The sequence below is a fragment of the Pinus tabuliformis genome, chromosome 2_2 (assembly GCF_031772625.1).
Source record: "Pinus tabuliformis cultivar Carrire ecotype Pingquan chromosome 2_2, CPIR1, whole genome shotgun sequence".
In the NCBI taxonomy this organism is placed as follows: Eukaryota; Viridiplantae; Streptophyta; class Pinopsida; order Pinales; family Pinaceae; genus Pinus; species Pinus tabuliformis.
Window position 1 is genome coordinate 850,912,415 of NC_142300.1, and position 13,392 is coordinate 850,925,806.

The following is a 13,392-nucleotide window of genomic DNA, read 5'->3' on the forward strand; positions in this document are numbered from 1 at the left end:
GTTGATCCTACAAATACGTCAACGATGATTAGAAGCAATTGTTTCTTAAATGGATCAAGTGGTATCTTGAAGTTGGTGGTTAAAGAAAGAGTGAAGCCTATGAGATTCCAGAGTGGATGGAAGTGCTAATGAAGACTAGTCCAAACAAAAATATCAGTGTGAAATATGTTAATGTGACTTCAATATTGTTCTTTGTAATGTAACCTTCATGATTTAAGCATTAAAGAAGGGTGTTAGGATTAATGCTTACATTAGTAGATTTGGTTTGTTGGTTTGGATTGGGTTATTGGATATTGTTGAGATATTCTCTCAACAACAATCTCCAAGTTTGGAATTAGTCGGATCTAGTTCCAACAATATAAAGGGATCATATGTGTCATTGAAATGTATGTAATAAGTTATTGTGCGTTTAATTATATATTCTTTCATGGTATCAGAGGTAGTACAACCCTAACTTTCTTAGGAGTGTTGAATTTGAGTTAGGGATAAATTGGCTCTGATACCATGACAAAAGATGTAATTGGACACACAATAAACTATTACATATATTTCAATCACAAATATGATACATTTATATAGTTGGAACTAAATCCAACTTATTCCAAACTTAGAGATTGTGGTTGAGAGAATATCCCAACAATATCCAACAACCCAACCCAAACCAACAAACCAAATCTACTAATGTAATATTAATCCTAACACCCTCACTTAATGCTTACATTACAAAGAAAAATATCGAAGTCACATAACATATTTCACATTGACCTTTTTGTCTGGATTGGTCTTCATTAGCACTTAAAATATGACGTCGTGGTAGCAACATCTTTATCTTGATTACATATTTAGGAATATTTTAATTGATCCTAAAATCTGATGGAGAGGAGCAACAATCAATTTCAAAATTTGATGGACCATCATATTCCAAGATATTCGCAAAATTTGCAATCAAAATAAGTTTAAAGTCATTAAAAAAAGCTTTTTTTGAAACTGAGTGTGTAATACAGAGTGCTTGAAAATTCTCTCAGCCAGTTGTTCTAGAATGAATAGTAGATGACCCTTGCTTCAACCTTTGACTCTACCATATATTTTTGTTGTTGATGTGTGCTCCAATAGTGTCAGTGGTTGCTTACAACCTCTCATTTCCCATTGGAATATCTCTAACCCAACTTGGTTATCTTTCAAATATCATAATAATTTCTCTAAACTAGGAAAACACTAAGAAGTTGAAACAATGTCTACCAAAATTTGCCCCAGCATTACATAAAAGTTGGAACCTTTTATCAGCACCGTAGATTCTTCAAGCACTAAATATAATATGCCACATGATGGTGAAGTCGTGGATGATGAAAATTGATAGGTGTTGGTTGTTGTTTTAGAAAATCATGAATTATTAAATAACATAAAAACCAAGACGAGAAAATATAAATATTGAGGAGAGGAAAACAACTACATCATTTCACTTTTCACTAATCTAATACATAGTTATCAATAAGGTGTATAGTAATTTATAATAAAAATAAGTAAATGTAAAAAAAAATCACTAGTTTAAAAACACAAGAAATTTATTATTGAAAACTCTATTCAAAAAAGTTATTATTAAAAACCATATCAATCATTGCAAATAATACTATGAAAATATCTCATTATATTTGATTCCTAACTATACAATAAAATTTTTCCTAAAAAAAAATAATATAAAAAATGTTTTGTATTAACTTAAACATTAACAATGAAATATCAATATGATGAGGAGATTGTTGATAATGAGTGTAATATGGTTTTTGGGTGTAATGAAAATGATTGTTCATAATCCTTTTTACGAATACTAAGAAATATCTAAGGAATAGGGTAGCATGTTAAATTTTATGTGTCTTACCCAATAACTTAGAAATCTTGGAAATATATTATTTATAGGTAGACATCCCCTCATGGATATCCATGCATCTAAGAATTTCCTTATGGACCATGGATTTTTTCTAGATCTAAATGCATATTCAAATGGTTGTGTGAGAAAGAGATAAGTTTAATGGCATTTATGTTAAGAGCAGCTCGACGTGATTTGATATCTTTTCATATGCGAAGAAGGGAAAGGCGGCTGCATCTGAGAAATCAGACATGGTACCACTTTTCTCTGATACCACATGCAACAAGGATGGAGGAACCACGACATGGGAAGCCGTGTATAACCTATTAGAAGAAGAGCAACCCAAGCCACTAGTAACAAAGGCCACGGATGATGCTCAGGAGTCATTTGACGCCTCCTATTTTGAGACAACATGTTCATTCTTACACTGAATCGCTGCGAGACCAAAGATAATACCATACATGGATATGGTGAAATGGGTAATTGATGAGGTTTTCATATCAGACTGAACTTTCAAGAATAAAATGCAATAGATCATGGGGTCTTTCTCACTAGAAAATCTACACCTAATGTACCAACTACCAGAGCCTCAAAAGCTCTATAACAAAGAGTTCCTTGAGCATTTCGATGAAGAGAACGAGGACCCATTGGACGTTACGCAGACCTAGAGATCAAGTGGAGGGAAACTCAAACGGGATAAAACTGGTCTGTACTTAATGGCATCCATTTCTCCTCCTCATAGTTTCATAGCAATAATGATGTGTAGGTTATTCGGTAGAACGGATAGCACTAAATTTTCTGTGGAGTGGCTCTCATTAATGATGTAGCAGTTAATGCAACAACTATGAAATGGGGTCAGATTTTATTAGATAATTTAGAAAAGGCCATTATGGACTATAGAAAGAAGAGAAGTGTTTCTACAAGGATTTTCCCCTTTCTTTATGAGTGCTTTTGTTATGGATGCAATTTGTTTTAGTTCTTAGTTTCCAAATATGGGATGGAAGTGGACTGTACAAAACACACTTCCCATCCATATATACCACAAAATTTTGTGGGAATCTCAATTCCACCCCCATTTTTATAAAATTGTCAAGGTGTTATGTTACCTATCCATAAAGGAAATTTTGATAAAACAACCCCTAGGTTTTCTAAAGAGGTCAAAGTAGATATCTTGCCAGTAGCCAGATGGTTCAGGGAAGAGACATTCACCTACATTAGAGTTTTTGGGAGCATTTCTTCTCCACATGCTCTCCCATATTATGTCCCCGACAAACTATTGGTCAAAGAAATAGCCTACTAGACAATAGGGGAAGGCGGTTTAACCAGAGGACTGAAAGAATAGAAGAAAGCCATTTGGCCAACCTTCCCATTACAATGTGGTGCTTTCGCACTACACGATTATGGACATGCAGTAAAGGAATCAGATACTATTATGTCTCTAAAATTGGCTGCAGTTCCAGGAAGGAAATATGAGCTAAGGAATTTACTACTATGGTAAAAGTCAAACAATTCACCCATGAAGAGGATGCCTTTGATGACCTCTTACATCAAGCAGAAACATTTTCACAAGTTCTACAGATGGCATCATTACTATTAATCCCAGAAGATATGAATGCCTTTCATGTGTATAGGAATAAGACACTGTTAAAGGTCCCATTGGACCTATTGCAGATTGAACCAATAAGAGAGCCAACTCCTAGCATAAGCTTCCAAAGAAAATTATGAAGAAGAAACCCACGAGAAGTCAGCTCATGAGTTAGAGCATTCAGAAAGACAATCTCAAATTGGAGGAGGAACCACAAATAAAGAGTCTGAAAAAGATACAACTTGAAGTACAGAGGAAACGATTGAACATGCCTCAGCAAAGAAGCAGTCAGAGATTGCTTCAACTTCAATTTAGTTAGTTAAAGCTCCAGTCATTGACCTAGAACAAGAATGGGAGAAATTCAATAAGAAGCTCCATACATACATAAATCTTGAGCAAACATTTGAACTAAAAACCACCAAACAAACCCACCCTAAAGAAAATCCAGAAACAACAGGGGAAGGAGCTACATGTACTTAGGATAATGAGATTATTCTTGCTATTCCTACTTCCTAAATTGTCTTGAGAATTGAGGAAATACGTCCATTAGATATATTCTACAGTCCTACTCACAAGGGTGTAGTTAAAATACAAAGGAAGAAAAGGAAACTGGACACCACTGCTGTTACGACTCTGAAAAATGAACCAATGGATGTTGTGTGGAAGGACACACCTGTCAACCCATTATAGAATCTCACAAAGCTTTCGCAGTGCGCAGGAGCATATGCCACAACAACCATCGATAAGGCGATGGAATTCCAAATGCTGTTGAAGGAAAAGGAATAGAAAATTATGTTGCTTGAACAAAAATTAGCCCAAGAAAAAAAGAATCAGCAAGCAAAATTACAAGTAGCCCAGCTCCAAAGAGAATACGAGCAGATGAGGTTACAACACTAGGCCAGCTTAGCAGAAAAGGATTCACAAATACAAGCCATGATGTATAAATTCAAAGACAACCCACAAATTGATGAATTCATCAAAGAAGCAGTTAGCCTCAACTCCCTACTAATGCAACAAGAAGAAATATTATGCCAGAAAATCTCACAAATAAATCCTTATTGTGAGACCAGTGATAAATTAACAAACCAAGTAATTTATATGAGGATTGAGTACAAAGAAATCCACAAAATGTTTTCTGAATTTATCACTTGGCAAGAATCGGAGGATGGAAGAATGGCTGACTTACCAAAGTTGGAAGAGTCCCACAAAGATATTTTGTTTACGGATTAGGACTCTCAGTTGAGGCATGCAGAAAGGGTGACATCGATAGCAGCAGAAACAAGCAGCATAATAGAAGGCGTAAATGAAAACCTCCATGGTGCCAACCTTGTTAAGGAATGTGTACCAGGGTTTCTACCGAATGTCAAACAACTAAAGCAGTAGTGGAAACAGACAATGCATGAAAATGAAGAGGAAATTAAACAATTAACTAGGCTGAATTGGGAGACATACTTGCAGTTTCTAGTAAAACCACACAGCCAGCGGATGACTCTGAGGTTTTTAACAACCTCTACACAAAAAATAGTGCTAGCATTGAGAGATGCCATATTTGTTGGGCAGTTAAAATCTACAATCAGCTAGCTACCTCAACTCAAGTCAATGATCGATATTTGCGACCTCAGATATCAAGTTAGAAAATTAACTTAGTTCAAGTTCAAAGGAGCTAGTCATTAGTTTATTTTATTTTTAGTTTTATGTTTTCCCGTTCTGAGGAAGGTTGTTTGAAACCTCCTCAAAAAAATTTGTAATAATGTATGTTGGGGCAATTATTTTAGTATTTAAACCCATATCATGCATTTAGAGAGGGGTCCAAAAATTTAATCAAAAACAATTTTGAAGACATTACACTTCTATACTTTTGAGAAGGTTTTGATGAAATGAATGGAACATGATCTATTTTTCTTTAAATATCTCGCATGCTCTACTGAAATGCACTTCTGTACTCTTAGAATGTGTTGGATTGAATGAAATTGGGTCAATATTGCTGAAGCACATGAGAAGGACTTATCAAAGATGGTACTTTTATTATATGATTATGTTTTATTTATGTATTAAGCAATACTTCTTCTTTAAATTGTTTTATGTATGAAAGTCAGATTTATAGTTTTGCATTATTGCACTTCTGTATGATGTAAGCTCTGATTCCATTTTGAATACATGAACGATTTTTATATGTGACATATTTCTCTCAATTTTTTGTCAAAATATTTATCCAAAACAATTATCTTTAAACAATTTCATCTCTTTTGGCAGTTGAATGATCTTTATTACCAATTGTTGTAAGACATTATTGTAGATCGCATATCTTATTTTATTCCCGGGTATATTTATAGTTAGATAATGTTAGATTAAGATAAATACATGTTTTTAGTAGTTAGATTAGATTATAGTTAGTTGAATCATTACCGTTACATCCTATATCATCCCATCAACATTATCAAATCAATTCTCTTTAGGAAACTGGTCCCATTATCCCGAGTCGAAGCCACTATACTGAACGGAAAAGTAGTTTCTTTCAAGGTCCAGACTAGGTGGTTATTCCCCATGTTATCACAACAAAGTTTGAGGCTTCAAAAGGTCCATATATTTTACCCAATGATGAGCCTAATCAATAGCTCACTGACCACAATGTTGCTTCCCCCTATTTTTCTCAACCACAATACTCAGTTTTGTTTCACTGAAACACAATGTTCAATGTTATTTCTGTAAGCCATAATTTTCCATTCATGCTTCCTGAGTTTACTTCTGTACCTAGAACTCCTTCTTGTTGTTGTGTCTTATTTCTTGAATTATTCCATTGTGATTAATGATGTCTCTTTCAACCATCACTCTACCATTCACACTACCTGAATGTACTCCCATATCGCTTCTCCATCCTGTTGTTGCATATGATACATAGGAACTATATCCTCATTAACCATTGAGAATGGGATTTATTCTCTCACTCATTATTGTTGCATTAAACATGAGGATGGGCACCTGATTTTTTTTCAACCTACTAAGAAATAAATCTCAGTCACACTGTAGAATCAAAGAGTACTTCCATTAAATTTGACTTGTACCGAAAGTATGGCTCTTTATCGCTCAAGACATACTTATGAATTATCTTGCAGAGACTAACACGTACCTCAAGGATGGCTCTCCTTTGTGTGATCAAGTATTTCGTTTTGAGCCTCTGTTCTTCATTTAATCCCTTTTAGCATGCACTCAAGATCAAGAATGGCTTATCTCATCTCATGACAAACTCCATTATTTCATCCTATGCAACCATGGTCCTTTCTTCCTTGATTCAACGATCTTTGTAGTCCCCATTACTCCTATGACACCAACCTTTCTATGAACACTTAGTTTCTGACTCATTCATCCTTCATACACCTTTGTGTTGCAATTTCAGAGCCTCGCATTTCATAACTTTTTATTAAGGTGATATTATGATATTATGAGATCCTAAAATTTTGAGCTCACCTTTAGCCCCTTTTGCTTTGCCTCTTATTATTTTTCACCATATGATCGGGTTTTGTGACCGGCGACATAGTACTTAGGTGCTAATCCCTTCATGATCCTGTTAGGGGCCTATATCCTTGTGTTTTTGCTCTCCGCCCTTGTTTCTTTGGGATCAATGAACAAACGCTAAACACATCAAATCTCCCTGGTATCAAAACTTTTTCAAAATGCAATTATAGAGGAGTTCCCGAAATTCTGACCTTCGAAATATACTTTCCACATGGCATAACTATATGACTTAGGTGGTAAGATATTCACCATGCCCTTTGTTCTTTGGGCTCCAGAACCAAGTGCCAATCAACATCAGAGCTCCAAATTTCAGAACTTTTTCAAAAGGAAATTATAGTGGAGTTATGAAATCCCCAACCCCTAATATGCTTCTAGAATGTCATCATGCTCTCGTCATCATCTCCACGTGGAATTTCCTTAGTTGTGACATGTGTCACAAGTAGTTTCCCCATTAGGTCACTCAATAATGTAGAGTATGACTACCATGTTTCCTCCATACAACCATGTTATGTTGAGGGCCAATCACTTGCTTCCATTCGTCCTATTCAAGGAGAGAGAAAGGTTCCCTCGATCCTTGGTTTTGAAAAATATTTCCTTTGTAATCTCTACTCCCCGCAACCATCAACGCTTTTCAAAGAACTCAATTTATAGTAAGTTACGAAATCATGAAGTTCTAAGGTTACGAACTTCCGAGGTTCCAATATTTTGAGGTTCCGAAGTCCCAAAGTTTCGAAGTCCCAAAGTTCTGAGATCAACCTGCTTGCTTGCTTCCATGTTATCTCAGGTTTCTTTTTAAATAAACCTATGATATTTTGACCTTTTGAAATTTCGTCCTTCTGAGATTTTGACCCTCTGAGGTCCAAAAATTCCAACCCTCATATATTTCAACCTTCTAATATTTTGGCCTTGCGAGATTTTGACCCTCCAAGGTCCTGAAATTATGACCTCTAAAATTTCGAGGTTCCGAAATTCAGGGATCTGATGGTTCCAAGGTTTTGAAATTTAGCCTACTTCCCTTGTTCCAAAATTTGGCTTGCTCCTAAGGACTTCAAGGTCCTTACTTTGGATATCAATAAATTTTGATCCCAAGATCCATTTATGGACTTCCACATATCGTTGGAAATCTCTTTCCGAGCACTAACCAACTATGTTATCTCCAAGAGTATCTGAGTTGATCTCTTGAGGAAGAATCTCCTCCAAAGTCTAGAACATCCAACCATCATAGCCATCATTTTATGGATTCTCCAATACGTCTGCTACTATGATGATTCTATACAAGAGACTGTATCAACCATATGAGTGCCCCTAAGCTTGATACACCAAGCACATCAATGCTAGCATCTGTTTCTATCACAGCTAGCCTAGTGGACATACAACATGATTGTTGACATCAATGCCAACGCACTTTACTGCCACTAACCAAACCGACAATGCCAACTGTCCTACAAAAATAGTGCATATTTCTACCAATAAGTCCCCTTTTTAAACTTAATTTAGGTATTTTATTCCCGGGTATTGTTGCTATGTTTGGTGGAAGGAGAGACCCATAAGGTGATTGGGGAGTTTCATGAAGGAGTCTGTGGAGGGAATTACAGCCGGAAGACCACGACACACAAAATCATTAAGGTTAGATTTTACTAGCCTACAATCTTCCAGGATGTCTATAACAAGGTCAGGAGGTGCCAAAAATGCCAGGTTTTTGCTGAAAGACAGAAGTTTTCTCATCTTCCCCTAATTCCTGTGCATGCAAAGGAGCCTTTTAGATAATGGGGACTGGACTTCATAGGGGAGATCAACCCACCATCCAGTGGCCAACACAAATGGATATTGGCAACCATTGACTATTTCACCAATTGGGTAAAGGCAATCCCAGCTAGAAATTCTACAGACTAAGTGGTGATAAAGTTCATGGAGGAGAACATATTGTCCCACTTTGGTTTCCCTTTCAAAATAATCACTGATAACACTCAGGTATTCAAGTCTACCAAGTTCACCAGCTTTTGTCATAAATAAATATCATTACTGGGCACACCACTACATAATACCCTCAAGGAAATAGTTTGGCTGAGTCCTCAAACAAAGTTGTGGTGAGGGTGCTGAAGAAGACTATCACTAAAAACCAAAGGAACTGGGATTCCCAACTAAAGTTTTCTCTATGGGCCAACCGAGTAACACCTAAACGATCCACTAGGAAATCACCTTTTGAGTTAGTGTATGGCAAAGTTGTTGTCTTCCCAATTCAACTAGCAATTACAGTAGCAAGGTTGTTACAAGAAGCTAAAGAGGAGCCAAGTCCCTTGACAAGGAGGATTAATCAGTTGGTTGAGCTTCAGGAGAACAGAGAACAAGTGGAGGCAAAACTGTCCAATTATCAACAAAAAATGAAATCTTTGTTTGACAAGAAGGCCAAGGATAGACCTCTTCAGCCAGGAGATTTAGTTCTCAGGTGGGATGTCCAATGGGAGGACAAAGGCAAACATGGAAAATTTGATCCACTGTGGTTTGTCCCCTTCAGGATTGCAAAAGAGAGAGGGATCAATACATTTCTGCTTGAAAACGTGGATGGTGAACTATTGGAACTACTAGTGAATGGTCAATTCCAGAAGTTATATTTTCAAAATTAAGAATTAGTTGTCTTACACTCATTGTAAATATCCGATGTGTTTACTGCAATTGTCATTTGAATTTTCTTTTATTGTAAAATTTATGCTTTTTTGAAAGTTATCCTTTGAAGTGACTCCATGCCCCAAGGAGTAGTTCACAGTGTGAAGGTTCTCAACACCTTGCTGGCAAGGCACTATCTCCAGATGGAGCCAATTTTGTCATTTACTGCTCACTCACTATTTTGCAAATGATCAATGGTCCAGGATACAAGAGAACAGTGAAGTTGAAGCCATTTACTGAGCCACATAAGTTATCAGATCTTAATGATATCCTCTCCATTCCATAATGCTTAGAAAAATATTTCTGGTGGTATATAGAAGTCCAAAAATGGGTTCTCGAATCAAATGTTAGAGCTTGTAGAAGATTTCCCCTGGAAAGTCCAGTTGATTGAGGAAAATGGCTAAGTATGGAGAAAAAATTGCAATCGGGACTAGGGACATTTCATCACAATTGTTGACACCTAATCCTTGTGATTGTGAATATATGTAAATAGATAAATAAGAAATATGAACAGTCATCGGGAGATGAACTGAACAGTCTCTCCCTCATGTATATAATAAAGACCTACCTGATGGAATAAAATATACAAATCATTTTTGCCTTGAGGAATTACTGCCTGGCCTGACATGGTATCAGAGCCAGCTCCTTTTTTTAGCTTTTATGTCCTTTGTAACTCCCTAGTCTGCTCCTCTTCTCTCCATATAATTCAGTGTCTGACATTTTCGTTGTCCATATAATTCGTTATCCATATAATTCAGTGCCTGTACGCCTGTCTGCTACACTGCCTGCACTCTCTTGCTCTCTGTACTGTCGATAAATGTTAGTGGCTGCACCTCCTTTCAGATAGGCTATGGCATGCTCGTGTCCATTTCCATTAATAATGGTCGGTTTCTGAGAGCTTGAGATGTTCGAATAGTTAGGTTTTTTGCCTTATTGTTCAAGGGAATCAAAGCGCATTAAGTCATTAACTGTGGTCCTCCTAACCAGGACTATTCCCTCAAACCAATGGTGCCATATTTGAAAAGCGTCCAAACCCGCGTAGTTGTGGTTGTTGGTGTGCATCCGGGGAATGGTTTTGAAATCTTTCGCGTTATCTTTCCTATTTGGATACAAGTCTTCTGATAACTCTTGTGAAAATCTGCAATTATACATTGTGATAACCTGTACCGTAGAAATCTCAGGTTTGCAAGTGTGTTCCCCTCGGTTATGATTTTCTGAAGTTTTTTTTGGTTGTTGGAATTGTCCAAGTCTCCAGCCTTGATATCCCCGATATCATTGCTACAAGATATAGAGCTGTTGCAAACTATCAGAGCGAGTTGTTGTATATTATATATACGTTGTTCGATTATGAGGATCCATTTATGTAAACACTGATATAAACGATGTTTCATGCCTGTTGAATGTATACGCTCCGGTTTTTTTTAGAGCACAGCTTGGGTCAAGAAAATGGGCCCCTCGATTTGATTATATTTTAACTCAACAAGCTTTTGTGGCTATCGATGCGGGCTCACCCATTAACAGAGATCTCCACATATTGAGATCTTGAGGAAGAAGGGCCATTCATACTCGGAGATAATTAATGAGAGTGTGATTGAAGCCGTGGACTCTTTAAATCCTTTCATGCATGCATGAGGTGTTTCCTTCATGGTATCCACTGCTACTTGTGGAATCCGTCCACATTCAGAAGTGGGATATATGCTGCTCCCTTCAAGACTCGCCAAAAGCTGAGTTTGAACACTTATTTAATTATCACGTGACGCCTTACCAAGCATCAGGCATCATTGAAGACTGAGAGACAAAAAAGGAAAGAGATGTATTTTTCCAATGAGAAAGTATGCAGTCAAGGTATAAAGCATAGGATTTGAGCATAGGGATTTATATTTCCGTCCAAATGTTTGGCAAATTCTGATTTGCATCAGATTTCTGATTCGCTTTGAGCAGTTGATACTATTTCTCTTGAATTGCAACCATATTGTAAAAAAAAAAAATATGGTGATATTCTATATGCATAGAATATAGTTTTGATATTTGTATATTAATTCAAGAAGGAAGAATAAGTTTATATTATTTTTGAAGCACATTTTCCCAGCAGAAGTATTTTTCTATCAGTAGAAGTTATTTTTTTACAAAATGCATTCAATCATATCCATGGTGGGAATAGTTTTCACTGGCAAGAAGAACTATCCTGAATGGTCCCGGATGATAAAACACAACCTCATTTTCAATGAGTTGTGGAAAGGAGTGTGTGTCAGAGACGGAGACAATAAACTAGTACAGCCTACCTCAGGCAAAGAGCTCGTCATTTGGGAAAACAAGAACAGCAAAGCTTATGCATTAATCGCAACATCTGTAAATGAAGAGGCGAGTCACCATATTTCGTCATATTCAACTGCCTTTGAATCCTTACAAAAGCTGAAAGAACTCTATGACTCACATTCTGCACTTGAAGTTGTTCAACTCATGATTAAACTCTTCAATCTTGAACTGCAAAATAATGATCCTCTTGCTCTTGCATCTGAAGTAAAGTCTATAATGCATGATATCAAATCCACTAAGGTTGAATTGGATATTCCTCTTATCGCTTTTCTCAAGGCAATTTATCCTACTTACTCCAATTATCTTGAGTCATTGCAAGCAAATGGAAATCTCAAAGATATCACCTTTGACTCTCTTGTGAAATAGTTTGTTGAAAGAGAGAAAGATTTTGGAAAGAAGACAGCCTCTGAAACTTCTGAAGAGGTTGTGTACCTTGCTCATAAAGAAAAGCATCCTGCTTAAGATTCTACAAGAGGAAGAGGTGGTCAAAGAGGAACAGGAAGATATTTCATAGGCAGGGGGGGCAAACATTCTCAAGGAGAAAAGGCAGATTTGCACTGCATATGCTGCAAAAGAAATGGATCACATGATGCCTCTACATGCAAGCTACCATGGGACAAAATTGAGCAGAAAAGAAACCAACGGAAAGGTAAAACTGATGATACAGACAAAGGTAAAGCACCTGAATCTGCTCACTATGTGGTGGCACAATGTAACATTGGAGTAAATGAAGATTTATTTAATGCTTCACTTGCTTCTTGGAAAAATTATTGGTTGCTTGATTCAGGAGAAACCTGCCACATGACTCATAGAAAAGTTTTTTTTGAAGATTTCACTAACAATGTTGATGGAGCAGTATACTTTGCAGATCAATCAAAAATCAAGCCATCAAGGCTTGGCACAATCAGGCTTAAACTGCCTGGTCTTCTAGACTTTCTTCTGCATCATGTTTTATATCTCCCACAACTCAAGAGAAACTTGTTATCCTTGGTCCACATTCGCCAGCAAGGTCACTCCATTCATATGTTTGATGGCAAGCTTGAGGTAAGAAAACCATCTAACCACTCACTTGTCATGAGGGGAATAGAAGAAGAAAGGCTTCTCAAGCTGCAAGGAACCTCTGCTTATTCACAACATTACTCATACAATTCTCATCATGAAGAAGGTACACTTCCATCAAGTTTATTATGGCATGCTAGATTTGGACATTTGAACTATGACAGTCTTCGCTTGTTGAAGAAAAATGGTGTCGCTAGTTTGCCTACAATTCCTAGGAAACTTAAGCAATGTGATGCTTGCATTCTAGGAAAGCATAGCAAACAGTCTTTTCATGATTCACATTCAAGAGCACATAGAAAACTTGAACTCATTCATTCAGATTTATGTGGTCCAATTCATGTTCCTTCTGCAAATGGAAATAAATATATCATGACATTTATTGATGACTACA